The sequence below is a fragment of the Erithacus rubecula genome (assembly GCF_903797595.1).
Source record: "Erithacus rubecula genome assembly, chromosome: 3".
Taxonomy (NCBI): Eukaryota; Metazoa; Chordata; class Aves; order Passeriformes; family Muscicapidae; genus Erithacus; species Erithacus rubecula.
The window spans coordinates 107,243,860-107,252,348 of NC_136689.1; the positions used below are offsets into that span (position 1 = coordinate 107,243,860).

The following is an 8,489-nucleotide window of genomic DNA, read 5'->3' on the forward strand; positions in this document are numbered from 1 at the left end:
ATTATTTACCTGAATTTTAAGGGGTAGCAAACAATTATGGGATTTCTAGTAAAGCAGCTGGTTGGTAGCGGCTCTAGTTTGGAAGGACTAATTTTCATAAAAATATAGGGGAACTCTGAGTGAGAATATTATTTCTTTTTTCACTACCCTCCACCTAAATTATAAAAGAGGAAATATTTTTCTTATGTATTTCAGCATTCATTACCTGAGTTTTAGCCTGCAGCTGCCTCTCATGTTTGACCATATCCTTTTGCAAAATACTTTTTTCCTGTTTTGCAAAGGTCTGTATCTGGTTTTTATCTTCATTGATAGCTGCAAATCTTTTTTGAGTTCCCCAATTTGTAATCTTTTGCTTCTGAAATGTTTTTAACTCTTTTTGGAAGCAATTCAAAAACTAAGGGAAGATATTTTATTTGGGGTTTATTATGGCTACAGATACAGATATTGATAGTTTAGATGCAAATATATTGGTAGCAAAGGGAAAATGAAGTTCAGTAATAAATTCTAGTCTGATATGATACTGATTCACTGCCTTTTTTGTTCTCATTTATCCTTTGCTTCACAAGCTTTTCTTCATGCTTTACATTTGGTTTTGTTTGCCTGTTTTCTTCTTGTTTCTCTTTCCTACAAACTTAGTTCCGTTTTTCCCTTCAGGTTTCCTCTGTCATTTTTAAGCCACGAGATTTTACATTTATGTAACCGTACCCTTCTGTATAGACCTTAACTACATGAAGATTTTTGTACTAGAAAAACTGTTTTAATTAGGGTGTAATTCAACTTTCCTCTTTTTTCCCCCCTTCTTTCTTTTCCTGAGCTGTTACTGTAGAATGTTTAGCCTGTGTAAGTCTGACTGCTGCAGCTTTTTTCACATATGCTCTGGAAAGATGTAAATCTGCACCAATACGATCCTTTCCAGACTGCAGACATCTGCAACTGTACTAGTGTGGTCTTCTCATTTGTTTAAATTTTAAGGTGTTCTGGGCACAAAGCTCATTCTTGTATGTGTGTAAACTGAGATTTCTTTAGAAAGCTTCATAGCTAGCTGTCTGTTTTACCAGAAATTCTGCCTTTTATTTGCTTTTTCTTATATATATATTTTTTATTATTTATTTTAATTTATTTATATATATTTTAAGTAGGATGTGCTTTTCATGTAGGCAAAAGGTTATTTCGTGAAACCATAATGTTTGGACAGAGGATACATCTGCATTGGCACAGTTGCTTTACTTACCTATATGTCTCTCAAGGCACTTCATAAATACATCCGTTAATTGTAGCAAAACTACATTATACCTCATTTCTCGTCCTCTTTTCTGTGTTTTTGGAATCATCTTAATGTCAATTGCCTCTTTGTTTACTCAACCAACTTGAAAAGAAACTGGGCTGGATAGTGTTAAACTACTGGAGGCAGGGAGGGGAGAAAATGAGGGATGTTTTTGTTTTAGATTATAATTTGGCACTTTTAGTTTACATTAATTGGAAATTGGACTTGTATACTTAGTGGAAGTTTCCTCTATCACAGTTCCAAGCTTCTATTCTCTTAAACTCTTACTTGAGAGCTCTGAATGCAGAAATGTAGTTCTTGTTCTCTGCATTGAATTTTTATTTCTGTTTTTAAAAACTAATGCTGTTTCTGTTAAAACGCTTGTCTGTCAATTCAAATGTGTGACTAGTGAAAAAACAAATTAACTAAATCTAATCCTGCCATGGTGAAATAAGCATATTTATGTATCTTATTAACATCTTATGTATCTTATTAACATCAGTCAGAAGCAAAAGGGACCAAAAGAAAAGTAGATAGGGAAAGCAGTCCTTCAATTACCTGTGTGGTTTTGGGATACACAACACATTGTTGCCTGTATTTTGAGACAGTTGTTTGGCAAGGCAGAATGGGATGAGATGGGGTGTTTTGTAAGTGGCCTGCTTCTGATGCTGCAGTGTCCTGAGAGCAAAATTTCCTGTTACCTTTAAAATAAAACCCCAGAATTACATTTTGATTCTGCTTTTTGCTCTCTGACCAGGCAACTAAGTAAGTAAGATGTAAACACACAGGCTGCTGGCTCCTGGGGCTGATTATTCATATCGAAAATAGAGGACATCATTTTGGAGCCTTTGTAAAATTAGACTTGCTTTTGTAACTATATTTGCATGTGCTGTGAACTCAATGGATGACTTGGTATGTAAAACATCTCCAGCAGTAGACTAGCATTAAGTACTTTAGGAAGCAGTGTTTAGAGAAGTGCTGATATGCTTGTTGGTATTTGTTTGCATGCAGAATCCCATGAAACTTCATCACGGCAGTATAATCAATCTAATTTCAAAAATAAAATATTGACAGTGGGCTGGTTGTAAGAATCTTACCAGTGAACATTGGACATTGCTCATGAGAACAGTCCCATTGGATTTCAGAGGAGCTCTGTGTCAGAGCAAGAATTGCCAGGACTGAACCCAGATTTCTTTGTAACTAGATATTAATTTCTTTGAGCCCAGTTTCTTAAGGTGCATATTTACAATCTTGAAAGCAAGGGACTTGATGTGAGAATTTACACTTGCTGTAGGGAAAGCAACCCCTATAAACTGATTAAAGCTTTCAAACCAGGGTGTGTGGTGGAGGACAGAGCTCAGCTGCCTGGCCACTGAGACATCTGACAGGAGCCTGCTCTGATCTTGTGGCTGTATGGAAGTATTATTGCAGTGTTGTATCTAAATAAGGCTTATTAGCTTGGACACATCACATGAAAACGATTGTGTGTGTTGGGCTGGAGCTGGTTTCTGTCTGGCCAGCCAGGAACAAAACAGGCAAAAGAACTCAGCCCTGCCTGCTCCTGCCTGTGTAGGCTTGCCTTTGGTTTTCTCTGCAGTATCTGAGCAACTTCTTGGATTAAGATTTTAAATGAACGCCTCATAATTTTTTACAAACTGAATCTGAATCATTAAGTGTTTTTGACACCTGGAAAAGAAAAAAGTTTATTACTGAGTTTAATTAAATTGATTACTAAGTCTTTATTCACTTTGCAGAAACACATATCCAGCAAAAAGTAGATTGCCTGCAAAAACGTGAGAGAGTGGAAACAAAAGCTTCCACTCTTCTACTCGTGGTGGTTTTATGGCTTCAACTTATTTGTTTGGTTGTTTTCTGTTTGTTTCATTGTAAAAATAATAGAAATAATTTACTATACCTAGCAGAAAGTAATAAGAGCTAGTGTTTTTAGAGATTCCAGGATTCATTTGACTGCTGACACTGCAAGTCTTGGGAACAGACAGTTTGCCTTAGATACTCCTGTCTTCTGCTCATAGATATGCCTACTAGTTAATATTCAAGATAAAATGACCTGAAGAAAATAGTGCTTATTAGAATTCTTTCCCTTGCCAGTAAATTTAACAGCTTTGAAATGTTTTTCATGTATTTCTGAAATTAAACTGCTAGAAGTATGTGATATTAATAGAGTTCTTGGCAGTAGCAGTATTAACCACAGGTCACGTTTGATTTGGACAGGCTCGGAGATGGATCCATACCTATTGAATGTGAATGCCTGGTATGAAGCCTCCAGTTCAGGAGGTTCATGTGGTGCTGATTACTGGGGGCAGGGGCAGTATGAAGGGGACATATAACTACTCTGTTCTGTTCTTACTCTGCCTGAAAGCACTGCAGAAAACAAGATCCTTGGCTGGATAGCCATTATTCCCCATGCAGCTTCTCTGAGACAGTTTATTTTAGGAACTTGGTATGGCAAGTACATAAAACACTTAAATCTGTGACATCAACAAGCAACTTCAAAGTTGTTCTTTAGTTTCTCTTAACCTGTGAAACCACGGGGAGTCATAATTACTCAACTTTGAGTGTTCCAGTGCCTGGAGAAAGTGTTTAATGTGGACTTCTCATTTCTGTTTGCATAACGCTAAATGCAGTCTCTCCTCAGTGAAGGAGTTTTAAAAGACTTAGAATTATTTACTGCCAAGAAGAACAACTCATACAAAACATTGCTGCAGATCAGCTGATGTACAGGGATGAAATCTTGTATCTTAAGTCCTTTTATGTAGGCCAAATGGTGGAAGTTGCTGTAGAAAAGCGCAGGCAAGCTCTGAAGAAATTTATGTACAAGAAGCAATCTGGTTTTGTGGATTCAGAATTATCTTTAGAATTAGAACTTTAGAATTATCCTGGGTATGCTGTAGGCTGTTTTGTTGACTCAACAACAGCATTTATGATAAATGGGTATGTTACTGTGATTTTTGCATTGTCTTACCTAACACACTGTATTTCATCATCTGGGTGAGAAACAACAGGAGCAGCACAGGGAGCTAACATGGAATGGGTGTTTTCAGCTAGCATGGCTCGTGCTAAAGAGCATTTGGCTTCCATTTGATGAGGATAGAGACTTTTATCACTGTTGGTGTCACCAGGCAAAGGAAGCATTTAAAAACTTTTTGCATAGTACCTCCCTATCACAAGAAAAATCATGTGAAAGTAGGTCTAGACTTCATTTATTAATGAAATACAGAAACAATTTCCTGCTGCTCTGTAAAGAAAGCATCTATATCCTTCTAAATTTTCTCAAATTAAAGACATGTATAGAACATCTTTTACATACGTTAATTTTCTCTGGTTACTCCACAGAGAGGCAGCTTCTTTGAATGCTTGATAGATCAGTTTTGTCCAACTGATCAATGTTCACCATTTTCCTCTGATGAAATCTGGGGACCTATATATGCACATATAAATATTCAAACGGATGGAAAAGGGGGAGGGGGGAAGATCACCAGTCAGATCCCTCTCATTGGAAAGATGTTGGCTCTGCCTTAACATCTTCAAAGAAAGAATGTAACAATAGCAGAGTGGGAGAACTGTGATAAGAGGGACTAGGCTCACTGAGAAGATAAAATTCTACAAAACTTTAGAGCTGTAAAGCCAGTGTGGGCACTATTTCTAAAGTACATATGGGAATGGCCTTGGAGCCAAAGATCAGATCATATCATCTGCTTGGAATTGCTTCTCAGAGATCATGCAGTTGTGAAAATGGAAGTTCCCTTCAGAAGCAGCTGAAGCAGCAGCACGATTTTTGCAAGAATCTATTTCTTGTTTTGTTAAGGTATACTTTTCCTAGTGCAACCACTTCAAAAGAGGTGATTTGTATTTTGAGAACAGAAGTACACATACTTTCTGTGAACTAAAAGTGGTCCCTAGCAAGCTTTTAATATTATTTCTGCAATACTTCTTTTGCTTTGTTGTTTCTTGGCAGAGTAGTCCTTAGGATTTTTCTCCTTTGTTTTCTTTCAAACAATATTTCTTTTGTCCATCCTCTCATGGAAAGAGAGAAAATTTTATCTGTAGAGATCCTCAGGTATTTGCTATTTTATATCTCTAGAAATGAAGAGATTAAGCAATTAATATTATTTGAGTTTGTTTACTTTGCATGTAGAAAATCAAAACAACACAATTTCTTAATGATCTAATAAATTAATAGTGGTGTTCCTTCGTAGGTGAATGACATAATTGGAAAAATGCAGAATTGCACAGCTTTGATTCCAAGAGGAGACTAAGTAATTTTTGTCATCTCTGTGATCTGCCACAACCACCTGAAGCAACAGATATTTGGTATTTTAGATGTGGGCTATGTCTAATAAACACAGTAACACGATCACACTTTTACAGTGAGACAGACATGCGTATTTTTATAAGTGTGGCACAGATAGATGTGTTATACAAATGTCATATAGAAAATATGAGTACCCTGAAAAACAAAGATGAAAAACCTGCTCTCTATAAAAGGGGTTTCCATGGAGAAAAGAACACAGGAAGATGGGAGCCTCAAGATAGTAGATACAGAGTTCTGTAGAAGATTAAAACTGGATTTTTAAACACGACTGCCTGTCTCTGGACTAATAGCTGATGGTATCTTGGCATGCTGCTAAAGGGGAATTTCCACTGTGTTGTACCAATGAGGTGTGGGGGTTTGTTGACACATTTGTTTGCTTTTGGCCAAGTGAGAGGGGTCAGAAGCGAGCGGTGTGTTTGCAAAGCAGCAGCCTGGTTTGCAGATCAAGGCTGAAGTGCGTTGGTGCCGGCACAGAAGGCTCCATCGGGGCAGAATAGCTCTGGTCTCCCCGAGCAGATGTGTCTCTGAGCTGGGCACATCCAGTCAGCTGTTGTGCTCCTGCCTCACACCCCCACAGCCTGCACAGAGCTCACCCAAAAGGAGCACTCGAGTTGTTATCAGGAGGTTGTTCTGTGCTCTGCAGAGAGTCTCCACCAGGATGACTTTTTCCAGTATGGGCTTGTGAGAATAAAGGAGTTGTAGAAAAGAGGCAGGGGATGTGAACAGCCTGGTTTATGCTTGGGGTGTGTTTTTCTACATGTTTCCTAAATAATAGATACCATCCAACTTAAATCTTACTGGAATAACTGTGGTGTCCAGTTAATGGGAAAAATCTGAATCACCTCACTGTGGTGCTTCCATGTTAGCATACATTTGAGCTTTTAGCAACAGAATAGGAAAATTGTCTTAAAACATCCATTCCTTACAGTCACTGATATTGTTTATGTCTGAAAAACTACTGGAAAAAATATTCAGTGAGAATGAAAATGTCTTCTCCCAATATTCACAAAATAATCTTATCCTGAAAAATCTAATAATGTTTTGTTTTGTTTTCTTTTTAATGAAAGTTCTGTACTTGAAACTTTCCAGCTTTTATAAGTGAGGAAATTCCAAGCATTTTGTAGTGACAGATACTGTTAGTGGGTAGTTGTCCACTGACGTCAAAAACAGAGGATGGTGAACAGCTTTGTTCAAGTCAACAAAAATGTATGGTCTTGGATAAACTCTGTGTTAGCAACAGAGCTATCAATGATATATGAGCAGCTTCACATGAGTTCCCATGTGTATTCAATCCAATGCTAAATTCCAGATCTTGTTTAATGAGCAACTGGTGGAGCCAAGACCTGGCACTGCAGTCTGCTTTATCCAGTCATGAAGGAAAAACAAGCTAAATAAGTTCAGATGAACAAGTTCAGAATTACTGCAGGGTTATTAAAAAGTTGTGATTTGTATTCCTCTGCTAATGTTTATGACTAACAGATTTGGGACGTGTAAAACAATACTTAATTTGTAAAAAGACTATGTGCCAAAATTCCTTCAGTAGTTTAACCACTGAAGAGCAAGTTTTGACTTTGTGAATGGATTTCTTTAAATGTTTAAGATTATCAGTAAGCAGCTGATCTTTTTTCTCTAAAGAAATTACATTTTGAGAAATTACAGTTTCTCCTTGTTGGATTGCTGTTCAGCATTTTCACTTTGTGAAATGAAATGTATTTCCATAGCTCACTGTGGAAAGACAATTTTCAAGATGATTGCCATTCTCTTTATTTATCAGATGTGATGTGCTACTGTAATGGTAGGTGTGTATTTAGAGTAAGATTTTTCCATGCAGTTCTGTATGCAGTTAGGCTGAGGTTTGAATACACTGGATATTTTCTGGATATACTCTGGGTTCCTGTGCTAAGGATGCTTGTGTCCTTGGGCAATTCTGTGTGGGCAAAGAGATAGATAAAGTGTGAGTTTGCCAAATTATCCTGTGTGGTCATTTCCTACAATATTAAGGTGTGCTTTGTCAGATTCCTCCTCCTGCATGTCATATTTAAGTGTAGGTAAGCAACAGTTAATTGCTGTACTCCTAGCAGAAATAGTAACTAAAGCCCCAAGTATTTCAAAAGGAGATTGTTGCTTTCAAATATTTGAACGATTTGGCATGTTGCTACCCAAAAGACAGTATTTCAAACATCTCAGCTATCCTGGGGGACAGGAGCAGGGGAAGGCAAGGGGGAGAGCAAATTTTACTGTTAATTCCACCAGGCAGATTACTTCTCTTTCAGCAAAAGCTCGTGGAAAAAATACCCGTGGTTTTATGTATTTTTGGCAGAAGAATGTACTTTGGTATATGAAACAGTTCAGCTGTGAGACCTTCAGTGTCGCCTTTTGTGTGTTTGATGAACCTTCTCTTCCTACCAGTCTTCCAAGTCAACATTTACTGTGCAGATTGCAATGTATTACTTCTCCCTGACTGGTAGGCTTCTTTGACCATGTCCTGAGATGTCTTGAAGAGGTACTCCTTTAGTTACTGCCCCAGTACAGCCTTCTGGAACACCAAGCTTCTCCAATCAGAAGTGTCAGAACAATATTTAGAGCATTAGAAGTCCTGTACAACCACTAATTTTACCTTTGGGAGATTTGTGTTTGGAAAGCCAAATAACTGATGTGGCTCCAAAATAAAAATCATTACTTGGCAGTATGTGGGAAGAGGGGTTGTTGTGTGTATGGGGGTTTTTTGTTTGTTTTGGTGGGTTTTTTTCTCTTTCTTTAACCTCTTTGAACTTTTGAAATGTTACTGTTTTTCTCTTCTTGGTAAAAGAGTTAAAGAAATAGTTAAAAATAAAGAAACCTAGTGAACATTTCTGTGGATGTTTTTTGTTTTGATGATTATCTTCCCCTTTT

The 8,489-nt window shown here is 37.4% G+C and overlaps 1 protein-coding gene across 3 annotated transcripts in view; it reads left to right on the forward strand.

The window, feature by feature from the left end:
* The window catches only part of SPIDR (scaffold protein involved in DNA repair), a 192,274-nt gene that overhangs the window by 72,928 nt on the left and 110,857 nt on the right, over window positions 1-8,489 (forward strand). The gene's annotated exons all lie outside the window — the stretch shown is intronic.